This window comes from Phoca vitulina, unplaced genomic scaffold (assembly GCF_004348235.1).
Source record: "Phoca vitulina isolate PV1807 unplaced genomic scaffold, GSC_HSeal_1.0 scaffold29, whole genome shotgun sequence".
In the NCBI taxonomy this organism is placed as follows: domain Eukaryota; kingdom Metazoa; phylum Chordata; class Mammalia; order Carnivora; family Phocidae; genus Phoca; species Phoca vitulina.
This window is the reverse complement of record NW_022589732.1, coordinates 19,315,727-19,327,788: the sequence shown is the minus strand read 5'-3', so window position 1 is coordinate 19,327,788 and position 12,062 is coordinate 19,315,727. Positions and strand designations below refer to the sequence as shown.

The window sequence follows — 12,062 nt, the reverse complement described above, 5'->3', positions numbered from 1 at the left end:
CCCTAATGATTGCTCTTCCTGGAACTTATTAGCACTTGGCCTAAAATGTTTTCTATATCCTCTAGTATACGAACAATACTCCCCTTTTCCCAATACCTATGATCGAGACATGTATTACCTCATTATATATCACCTCATTCATCTTCACAATGTTCCTACAAGATAGATATGACCACCTCAAGGGAACCAGGGCTTAGAGATGATACTGACAAGCCAGGGTCACACACCCAACTGGTGTCAGAGCCAGAATTACGATTTCTTAGGCCTCTCAGTGCAAGAGGCAGAGCCCAGGCTGTAGGACAGGCCTCTCCCCTTCCTGCCACTGGCTCGCACAGGGCTGGCCACGGTGACGGACACCAGTGGACCCTGATTCATCTCTTCCACATCCTGGGTGGCACCTGTTCTGATGGCCTCTTTGGTCAGAGCTTCTGGGGCATAGGCTCAGGAATTCCGGGGGTAGAGAGGACGACACAGCAAGGACAGTCTCTTCTCTCCCTCCCACACCAAGCAAGGCAGGACCGCAAGTGTTTTGAGGGTGTATGAACATCCCTAACTCTGCTAGGAAGGGCGTAAGTGGCCTCATCCGCTGGAGGGACGGCAGAGCCCCAGGGCCCTGCCCTCATGGGGATCTGCCTTACATCTCGGGTGCGGGCACAGTGCCATGAAGCCACAGAAACAAGCCAGAGAGCCCCAGGCAGCACTCCACAACCCTGACCATATTTTCCCAGGCACTGAACAAAAAGCCTGCACAAGGTGCTGTTAATCATTGAACTCCCCACCCACAGGCCATGAAGTAAGACTCGCCGGAGCCGACGTCAATCATTAGCCAGGCCGTGCCTCAGACTGCCCTCGGAGGGCTGGCACCTGGGGCTGAGCAGCCTGGAGATGCTCCGGACAAGGGAGGCTGGGCGAGGAGCAATGGAGTAGTGTTGAAGCCTTACCACAGGGCTGAACTTGAGCGAGCCAGTTCTGAAAGACATGTCCTAGAAATAAAAGTCAGTTCCCGGTGCCCTGGCATTGGCTTACACAGGAATCCTACAATACTGGACCTGGAAGTGGCCTTCATGAAATCATTTGCTTCAACCGGCCTGTTTCACTACGGTGGGGAGCCGAGGCCCCGAGGGCAGAGGGCATCTGCCTGCCGTCTCAGGATTGGCTGGAGGCAGGACACAGACCGGAAGCATGTCTCCGGCCTTCCGGTCGGACGCAGGCACGGCCCACGCAGGCACGGCCCACGCCGGCTCCCTCCACTCAGCTCCCTTCTGGGTGCCCCCCCCCCCCCCCCGGCTGGGGAAATGTAAAGGCTACCCTGGGAAAGACAAAATGAGAAGACTCCGGGGCGGGGTGGGGGGGGCAGCCTAGAAGGAGCGAGGGTCCTCAGAGCCTCAGCAAAGCGGTGGCAGCAGCTACTGGCCGTTCGTGTGCCAGCCCACGGGGTCGGCGGCGGCCATGCCCCGCGCTGCCTGCTGGCTTTGCCACCGTTGCGACAGGCCATTCCCGCTTCCTGGCCTAAGGAATACCGGCTTGGCCGATGGCAAGGCTGAAGTTTCAAATTAAGTGCAGCAGGAGTTTCAAATTAAGGACAGCAGTGGGTGGTGTCCCAGGAACTTCTGGTTGTCCCCTGCAACCATCTGCCCTCTCTTACTTCCGGCACAGAACACAAACCGTTGCCTGGCACACGGTAGCCTCAAATAAGGACTAGTTTCCAAGCCTCCCTGGTAACCAGGCAGGGCCCGGCCCTGCAAGTCAGCTGCCCCGGGTCACATGGGTGAAGGGAAGCCCCTGGAGCAGTGCTATCCGGGATGGTCCCCACGTGGATGCAACAGCGGGGGTGGCTGTCAAAAATGAAGATTCCCAGGCCTCAGCCCAGACTTCCTAAATCAGAGCCGTTAAGGGTGGGGCCCAGAAATCTGTGTTTTAACAAACCTTGCCGATTATTCTTACATATGCTCACATTTGAAAACCTCAGCCCTAGAGAATGCTGGGGGCAATTTTACACAAGGAGCCTGGTGCCAGGACGACCTCATGGAGCAGACATTGACCCTGGCCTCCAATTTCTGAAGAGAGAGGGGAGCTCCTCTCTTAATCCACGACCAAACCTGAATCGTAATGTAGGAGAGGTAGGGAAGAGGGATGATGAGAAACCTACCCAAGTCAGCAGAAATCAGGACAGAAATAACACCTAAGTATAATAAATAATAAACAGAAAACAAGATGCAAGGAATAAAATCAAGAAAATCTGGTATGTGAACAGTCTGAATTCTCTGTCAAAGACAGAAACCACCAAATTTGGTTTGTTATCACTGCCTTTTGCCATCCTCCAACCCCAGTCATGTGCTGCGCACAAAAGAAACATTTTGTCTTTTTTTTTTTTTTAAGATTTATTTATTTGAGAGAGAGAACGCACAAGCAGGGGAAGGGGAGAGGAAGAGAGAGAATCTCAAGCAAGCTCCATGCTCACACTCAGTGTGGAGCCCGACATGGAGCTCGATCCCACAACTCTGAGATCATGAACTGAGCTGAAACCAAGAGTTGGACGCTCAACAGATTGCCACCCAGGTGCCCCAACACTGAAAAAGAAAGATTAAAAATTAAGGGCTGGCAAAGACATACTAAGTAAACACAAAGGAAAATGAGAAGTGGAAATATTTATATTAAATATATGTTGGGGACTTTTCAACAATCCTGCCTCAGCAGGCTGAGGTTTTTTTCTAGTCCATTTTCAGCCACTTGCCTTTACCTGAAAACACAGGACTTTGACACTACTCACTAGGATTTTCCCTCAAACCCATTGATGTGACTTAAAACACAAGCACAGAAAAGAGCCTAAGACTTGGGAGCCCAAGTCTTTATTTTTTATTTTTTTTAGAGGGGGTAGGCAGAGGGAGAGAAACTCCAGTAGACTCCCCGCTGACCCTGGAGCCCAACACAGGGCTCGATCCCACGACCCTGAGATCATCACCCGAGCCGAAACCAAGAGTCGGATGTTCAACTGACTGAGCCACCCAGGCCAGGGCCCAAGTCTTCATAGCTCACATTTGGCCTTGGGACATTTTTGTGTACTGACTATTTTGTCACATCCCTTGCAGAATGGAGAAAGGCCCTGTGCTGTCGCAAACGAGGAAGGAACAGTGTAATTGCCAGTCAGAGCTGTCCCTGGCTGTAGATGCAAAGGAAGGAGCAAGAACCACAAAGGGAGAGAAGTAGTACCTGGGTCTGTCCCCAGAGCTTGCAGGCAATTATTATTATACCCATCCCTCCTAAGAAGTTGACTATCGTGGGGACCACTGGGACCGGATTATTTCATGACAATCGGGGAGCTGAGAAGCAGGTGGGGGAGACCCGAGCACCACTTGCTCTCCATAAGTCTGAACTGAAACAGGCCCTGGTGTAAACCCTCTGGCTGATGCCTGCCTCTATGTTTCTGAGCCTTTCACTTACTGTCTTACAAAATACACTTATTTGTTCATTTTAGGTCTGTAAAGAAGAAAGGATTTTCCCAGACCCTTGGCAATATAGTCTCCTAAAACACAGATAACGTGGCACGTAAGGCCAAAGGCCAAAAGCATTAAATAAGCAACAAATGACACGAAGTACAATCCGCAAAGATAAGCTTGATAAACCTGCATACACCAAGCATGGATGTCAGATTACTACATCTAGAACAAATATAAGTACAGCCTGACTTAAATAGAGATTATAGTGAGAATTTTTGGAACACCTCTCAGAATGACAGACCAATAACGCAAGGAAAGGCAGGCAAGCTCAAGTTAACAGATACATCTACAGTCTGTGCCCCACAGAGAATACATAGCCTTTCTTGTCCGTGAAACCTGCTGGTATGGATCATATAGTTGCCACAAAGAAAATCTTAATACAGCCCAGCGAGAAGAAATTTTGCTGATCACATTCACTAATCATAACCCAATAAAACCAGCAGTCCACATTAAAATGTGATCATACTCCCCACAAAACCACTTAGAAATTCAGGATGCTGTCTTCTAAAACATCCTTGGATCAAGACCGATCTACATGGCAGGGCAGCTGGCTGGCTCAGCTGGAAGAATGTGTGACTCTTGATCTCAGGGTCATGAGTTTGAGGCCTGTGTTGGGTGTAGAGACCACTTAAATAAACAAACAAACTTAAAAAAAAAAAAAATCCCTGATCTACATGGTGACCATAAAGGAACAGAATGGTGAGCCTTTCAAAGGCCCACCAGCTAGAGCTGTCTACACATGAAAAATGTTGAGCTTTACATGCTTTTTATTTTTTTTTTAAGATTTTATTTATTTATTTGACAGAGAGCTACACAGTGAGAGAGGGAACATAAGCAGGGGGAGTGGGAGAGGGAGAAGCAGGCTTCCCGCTGAGCAGGGAACCCGATGCGGGGCTCGATCCCATGACCCTGGGATCATGACCTGAGCAGAAGGCAGATGCTTAACGACTGAGCCACCCAGGCGCCCCACTTTACATGCTTTTTAAATCAAAGTAAAAGACTAAAAATATAAACGAACCAATTTAGATATTAAAAGTGGAGCAACAAAACAAGCCAAAAGTACAAAGGAATGAATAATGATAAAGGTTGAAATTAATGACCAAGAAACAGAAAAAAAGTGGAAAGGATACAAAAAAATTATCTGGTTAGCAAATCCAGTTGGAATACCATTCATAATATCTACTAAAGATGTATTACAAGGCCTGTAATCTGTCCCTGATTTGGAAAAGTTAATATAAAAATGTCAACTCTTCCTTATAAATACATTCAATGACATCCCAATCAGGGTCCTATAGGTTGTTTATTCCAATACTATTTCAAATTATAAAAACAGTCAGTGGTCTCAACACCCATCAATAAGGGAAAGGTTGTATAAACTGTGGTCCCTCTGTACTATAGAACATTCTACAGTGGCTACTGACCCTGAGCACCGCTCACCCAGAGTTACTGCCCGTGATAAACTAATCAAAACCACAAGCTGCGGAGTAAGGTGTGCAGCATGAATCCATTCTGTGAAAGAAGCAAACCTTTACAAGGACCCCTGGGTGACTCAGTCGGTTAAGCGTCTGCCTTCGGCTCAGGTCATGATCCCAGGGTCCTGGGATCGAGCCCTGCATTGGAGGTCCCCGCTCAGTGGGGAGTCTGCTTCTCCTTCTCCTGTTCCTCCTCCCCCTGCTTGTGCTTTCTCTCTCGCTCTCTCAAATAAATAAAATCTTTAAAAAAAGGAAGAAGAAGAAGCAAACCTTTACAGGTGCCTGTGTCCCTACCACACAGAGGGATGGAGGGGGGACCCCTGGGCTGCAGGCCACCCACACTGCTAACTCCTCCGGGTGGAATGGGAAAAGGATGAGCTGAGAAACGGAAACAAACACCCCCTCAGTGCGGGTCTCCCCCAGCACCACCCAGTCCCTCTCCTTCCCTTCAAAGCTCGTCTACACTCAGCATGGCCAGATCTGCACTCCTGCAACTCCTCCGCCCATTCATTCCGATCTGGCTTCTACACCAACACCCCAGCAGAACAGCCATAGCTAACGTGCTGCGTGTCCCCCTTGTCACTTCCCACAGCAACAACAGCCACCACCGGCCACTCCCTCCTACTGAAGTGGACTCGCCCTGGCTCCTGTGACCTCACACTGTCCGGTTCTTCCTTCCCCCTCACGGACTGCTCTTTTTCTAGCTCCTTCCTGGGCTCACAGTTCCTTTACTCAGCTGTTCAAGGTGAGTTCTTCAATCTCATCATGTCCTTTATAGCAGATACAATGTCTTTATAGCAGATAAAAATGTCTCTCTAGCCCAGACACAGCTGCCTACTCGGTTCCCCGATGGCACCTCAAATGCTCCATGTCCAAAACTGAATTCACGATCATGATCTTGCCCACCCTCCAGACCTGGTTCTCATCCAGTATCCCATGTCTCTGGGGAATCCAGGCAGACAACCTAGGGTGGGTGGGGTGGACTGGTGCTTTTGTGCACGTAGCATAGGGCCTGGCAAACAGTGGGTACTCATTAATGTTGGTTCAACAGAAACATGCCTTGTCACCCACTTCCTAAAAATAGCCGTGACCTTTTAGGTGAACACGGCAAACTCACATCTGCTATCACCAGCAGCCCCCCACACACACATTAACACCCTTTCCCCCCCAGAGATGCCACTCCCAGGCTTAATCTGCTACATGCTCCCCCTGCCCAGCTAAGCCCCTCTGGGTTTCTCCTCTCCACCTTCATTCCGATTCATCTCAGCTCATGATCCTCCCAGCCAGCCTCCCCCCAAGCTCCAGGTGACAAAGGCTGGGGACACCAGACTTCCCTTGCAATTTCAGGAGCAATTCTTCCCTTCTTTTCTGCTGAGGCAGTGGGACTTTCAGGAGCACAAGCCCCTGGAAGATCAGACACTAAGGGATCACAGAGCCAGGCGTCAGCCGTCTGCACACTCCAGCCCATCTCAAGGGTTCTTGCAGTAATGCACCCAAGAGATTAACATTGTCATGATCACACCCTGACTGATCTTAAACCCCCTCCGCAAACATCTCACCAGATTCTGCAAACAACCATATGAGGTAGGCATTTTACCATCCAGAACACTGGGACCCTGTGTGGCTCCACAACTTGTCCCAGTGACCCAAAACGGATGAGAACTCTTGATTCCTGAGTCCTCGGTTGCCCTCACCCATTACTTTCTCCCATCAGCGTGTTCGAGTTACTGTTAGGGCCCTATGTACTGTTAGGATCCTCCCAAATTCAAACCACCGGGTGACATCAGACCCTCATTTCATGCGGTGCTGGGGCCAGGGTCAGCAGGCCTACTGTGGTGTGGTTTCAGCCATTATTAGAAAGCTCCACTGAATTTCAACAACTCCTTGTAAAATTGCAAATTCCCAACAAAGAAACTTCAGTTTCTTCATTTCCCCTAAGAGCTTTCCTATCCAGGATCACTCAAATTCCTGATGCACCAGGGGACAATGGCATCAATAGGTGTTGTAGGGAAAAGTCCAGAAAGACCTGAGTCTGCCTGCTTGGCTGGGACTGTGAAGCACACCAGCACACAGACTCTTCCCCGAGTGCCCCCCCCCATGGGATCAAGTGCCAGAAGCTGCCTCAGGCTTAAGGAGAGAGGAACGAAGGAGGTGAATCCAAGAGGAAGGAGGGAGAGAGCTCTAGAAAGGCCCTGGGTTCTCTGCACAGATCCCCAGCACTCGGTGCAGATTTCCTTTCTACATTCACTTCCTGCCTACACCGGCTTTTTGTCTCTCTGTACTGCAGTGAATTCCCAAGAACCCACACTAACCTATTCTGGCTGGATTCTTACTCCTGTCACTCCAAACTACCCATCCTCCCCAGAATCACATGAGCAAGGCATCGCTAATCGATCTTGGCCTTCTAGGTCCAGCAATCCAGGGTGGGCCCTATCTGTTACCCTTGCCCTGGCTCCATAAGGGAATCAAAGGGGCCTCTCAGGCAGCCCCTACTGCCACCTCTCAATCTGGACTATTTCCATCTCAGGCTCTCTTTTGTTGCCTACTCAAACCCAGCCTTCAAGGTCTAAGATCAAGGAAAACCTTACTTTCTGGGCCTGCCTCTTATGCGCAGTGAAATTCTGCTGAGCACATATATTAGGCAAGGCCTGTCCTGGGTGCTGTGAGACCAGGAGAGGAGTAAGAAACAGCCCCTGCCGTCCAAAGACAAAGGACAGGGCAGAGATAAGACACGTGGCCATACAAATACTAAGCAAGGCAAGTAGGGAGAAGTGATGCCAAAGGAGTGGAGGTGGAGGGCTGCGTGGGCTCAGAGTATGTCTTGGCCCTTCCTGCTAGGAGCAGGCCCCTGGATGGCTCCCAGGAGGGTGGGGAATCATGGGCAGAGATGGGGGAGGAGGGCATTCCAGGAGGGCAGAACAACATGAACTACAACAGAGGAACTAGCAGGAGAGCAGTTCAATTTGGACCTCCAGCTGCAGGAAAGAAACGACAGCTATTACTACTGTATTATTATTGTTGACACTTCTGTCCCAGGCCCTGCCGTAAGCTTTACCCCATGTGGATGACATCCACCTAAAACACACAGGTATGGCCTAACAGTCACCATCTCAGCTCAGTGTCTGGGCTGTATGGTTGTAAAGTATTAACTCATTTAATCCTCACAATGCCCCTGTCACGTAGGTATTATTACTCCCACTTTAAAGATGAGGAAACCGAGGCACAGAGACTAGTAAGAGACAAGACTATGGAGGGATGCAGGACCCTGAGGTACTGAGCACCCAATGCCAGGGGCAACAGACTTCCCTGGCACCTCACCTGGTCTGTCTTGTCAGGGACCACCTAGAAGCACAGGAGTGTGCCTTGAGGGAAGGAGCACTGTTAATCTTCCTGGAATCCCCAACAATGGACTGAAGCAAGGAAGGAATGAAGGAACATAATGAGAGCCATTTAGGAGTGAGCAAAAGAACACACCCTGCCTGTCCAGCTCCTGGACCCAGCCTTGCCCTCCCCTGCAAGCTTTTGTTCCTGTTGTGGGAGCAGGGAAGAGGCTCATCCCTGGTCAGGGCAGCCAGCAGTAAAGCGTGGGGGAGAGGGGATCGGGAGAGAGAGCAGAGTGGCTGGCTACCTTGGATACCCAAAGCAAAGCAAGGTCACTGATGGGGGGGAGCGGAGAGAAATGTCCCTGGGGACCAACTGTAACTTGCTTGGGCTAGAACTGGCTAGCTTAACTTCTCTCCTCTGAAGGGGAACTTTGCAACTGTCCTTTAAACCAATAAACTGGGTTTCTGCCCTTTTAAGCCTTCATCAGGCTAGGTAGAGCCCAGGGAGAGAGAAGAGTTCAAGAATCCCTCCCTGAAACTGTAGCTCAAGGGGAAAGTCAGAGAGGGTAAACACACAGGTGAACACAGCGCCCGGGATGGTTCCGCATTCTCTCAAAGGGCCTTACAAATAATCTCCAACAGCAGCAGCTCCCAGGATTTGCGTCCTCCCGGTTCAGGAGGAAAGTTCATGAAGCCAGCCTCTGCGAGCTCTCCTTAGCACAAGCCGGAAGGGCACCTACACTCTCGAGAACTCGGCTGGGTCTGAGGGGCCCGGGCCACCGGCCATCCCCATACCAGCCAGTCGCCTTCTGGTCGCAGGTTCACCTGGTCGCAAGTTCACCCAGTCGTCCCACGCCCACCCAGGAGCGGCTGAACCCCCGACCCCAGCCGCGCAGCACAGTCACGAGGCCCTGGCCACAGGGGGCCGGCCTGTGCACCGCCCACCCCACAGGGAGGGCAGCCCCCCGCGGCCGATCGACCCAGGGCAGCCGGGCCGACGCAGCCCGTCGGGACCCAGCCCGACAGCCCGACACCACCATCCTCCCCCACCCCCCCAACCGCCGTGCCGCCGTGCAACCTGGAAGCCGCAGGGCCGCGGCGGGAGCCGGCGCGGGGCGGGTCCGGGGCTCACCGGCCGGGCCGCGGCGCTCTGCCGCCACCCGGTCCCTTGCCGCCGCCCCGCTCCGTGCCTCCGGCGGGCCGGGGAGCCCTCACTTACCGGGCCACTGGCCACTGACCACAGGGGTGGGGGCCGCGAGGGGCGAACGGGGCCGCGGGCAGCGGCGGCTGTCTCCGCGGGCGTCCCGGCCGCGGCGCCTCGGTCGGCCTGGAGCTCTGTCCCACTCCGGCTCTCGGGGCACTCGGGGTACTCCTCGAGCGCCGCAACCGTCAGGGCCGGGCCGGAGGAGGAGCCTGCGGGGCGGAAAACTCGGCGGCGGCCCAGCGCGCCCCGGGGCGGAGCCTCTCGCGCTGGGGGCAGGGCGGGGCGAGGGGTGGGGCCGGAGCGCGGTCCCGCCCCCAGGTGATTTCCTGGAGGGCTAACCCGCAGAGAGACGCTTCCTGGGGCGGGGGGACAAATCGCAGGCCTTCTGGCGCTGTTGGACCGGGAGGGTATTCCGCCGGTGCCGGGAGGTCGGCGAGGAGCCCCCAGCTACGCCCGCCTCCTCCGTCAGTCGCGCCCTGAGCCGCGTTCTCCGGGTGGGTATTCCCCAAGCCCCCTCCAGCCCTGTGTACCGTTGTTAGCGACTCTCCTTCAGGTAAAGAGCGCTTTCCACAATAGGAAGGTCATGCAACAGTATGGAGGTGGGGGTGGGGAGAGTAGCTTTATAGTGGAGAGACCCGACAAACTACCTTAGCTAAGTGATCAAGGTCAACGTCAAGAGAGATAAATCATTAGTGATACGATGTGCCCATGTGGTCTTCCTCCCAAGAATATAGCCAAGAAAAGCCTAAGGAGATAGGAAAATAATGTAGTGTGGCATCCTGGAGGGGATCCTGGTAAAAGGACATTAGAGAAAAACTAAGGAAACCTAAATAAACTATGGACGTCAGTTAATAATAAAGCATCACTGTTGGCTCCTTCACAGTGGCAAAAGCACCATGCTAATAGGAAATGCTAATAATAGAAGAAACCAAGTGTTAACTTCTCATTTTTTCTGTAAATATAAAACTGTTCTAAAAGAGTTTATTTTTGAGGAAAAAAAAGCTCTCACGGATAATAAATGAATATATGGTAGTTTAAAAGCAGTTTTTAGAAACAGATTCACACTTTACTCTTCCAGCTCACTTTTAGGTGTGCCCTTCCAGATCTTTCTCTCTGCAGCACTCTATGTGTGTATATACTCACCTAGATGTACTGTTTAAAACGGTGTTGCAGTATTTTTCTGTGACATGCTTTTTTACTCACTACATCTTGGAGGGTCTTTCCATGCAAGCGCACCTTGTTCTACTTGGTTCTTCCCAAGGACCCAAGGGGTGCGCAAACGTGCGTGTCACCTAGGTCCTTAGGGAAGGACATTTCGGTTGCTGTCGGTTTGGGGCTATTGCGAACAGCACTGCTGGTCCTATTTCCATTTTCAGAGCGCACAGAGAGGGAGGGACCGGGGTGCTTAGGTCCAAGGGGAGACTCTGGGTAGGGTTGCTGGTGCCGGGCGGAAGCCGCGCCCTCCGCCAGTCAGTTGCCGCCCGACTACGAACCTCGGGGACCCAGTCATTTTCCGCGGCCTGTGCAACACCGCTGTCCCCGCAAAGGCGCGGCCCTTTTTCGGGGCTGAACTGCATTTTTCAGCGATGAGTGGGCGGGTGAGAGTGAAACTCAAGCCAAAGGCTCCAGTGCGACTCGGAGGAAATACCCCGCCCCCACCCCCAGCAGAAGACGAGCCAAGGGTCAGTGGCACCAGGAGACTCCGCCAGGCTTGGGTATTACCGCGGTGGAGGTGCCCGCGGCGCATCAGGAGCGGGCGTCGGAGCGAAGCCCCCGCCGAGCCCGCGGCGCTCCGAGAGAGCGTCTGTCGCCTGGTGCGCCCTGGGCTGGGGGCTTCGTCGGGGAAGGTCACACCTGGCGCCCACGCAAGCCTCTGCTTGGACACCCTGCACCGGCGCCGCTCGTGCCGCGGCTCCCGGCGGCCTCAAAGGCAAGCTTCTTTGAACGGCTCACTTTTTCCGTAGATGAGCTATTGCTTCCTTAAATACCACCTTAAAAAAAATAAATCAGTAGGGGCGGAATTCCTTCTGCGTGTAGCACACACTTTCCTACGTCAGGACTGAGCTCTTCAAGGCCCAGGATGGTGAATAGCTACCACTGTGCTCACCTTTCTGTGACTTTCAACCATTTATTTTTAACAAACGTCATGTTGAGCTCCGACTTGGTTGGGACACTTGTGTCGGGGAAAAGGTTTGGTGCGCAAACACCTGGGTCCTGTCACTTGGAAGTGATTCGTTCTTTGAGCCTCGGTGTTCTCGCTTAGAAAATCTTCCAAATGATCTATGAAAATCTGTAAAGTAACCACTGCTTCATCGCTGCTAGGGGCTGATGCAAACATCAGATGAGGTAAGGGGAAGCGAGTGCCTTGTAAACCGGTCAGGTGCTTCAGAGCTCTGAGTAGTACAGGACCTTTATAATCTTTCTGATGTTGAGTCATTGTACAGACAGTGTTTGAGTACAGGCAATGTGCCCGGCCCTGTGCTGGGTGCCCCAGAGACAGGGAGAAAAGAAAACTCCTTCGCTCTAAACGCAGTTCTCTAGTGGAAAAACAAATAAATCGCAAATA

General features: G+C 52.2%; 1 protein-coding gene across 1 annotated transcript in view; it reads right to left on the bottom strand.

Annotated features, from left to right (window-relative positions):
• The window catches only part of ANXA11 (annexin A11), a 41,638-nt gene extending 31,920 nt beyond the window's left edge, over positions 1-9,718 (bottom strand). The window contains exon 1 of the mRNA XM_032423636.1: positions 9,512-9,718. The gene's annotated coding sequence lies outside the window, so the exon portion shown is untranslated. The remainder of the gene's footprint in view (positions 1-9,511) is intronic.
• Between the last annotated feature and the right edge of the window lie 2,344 nt (positions 9,719-12,062).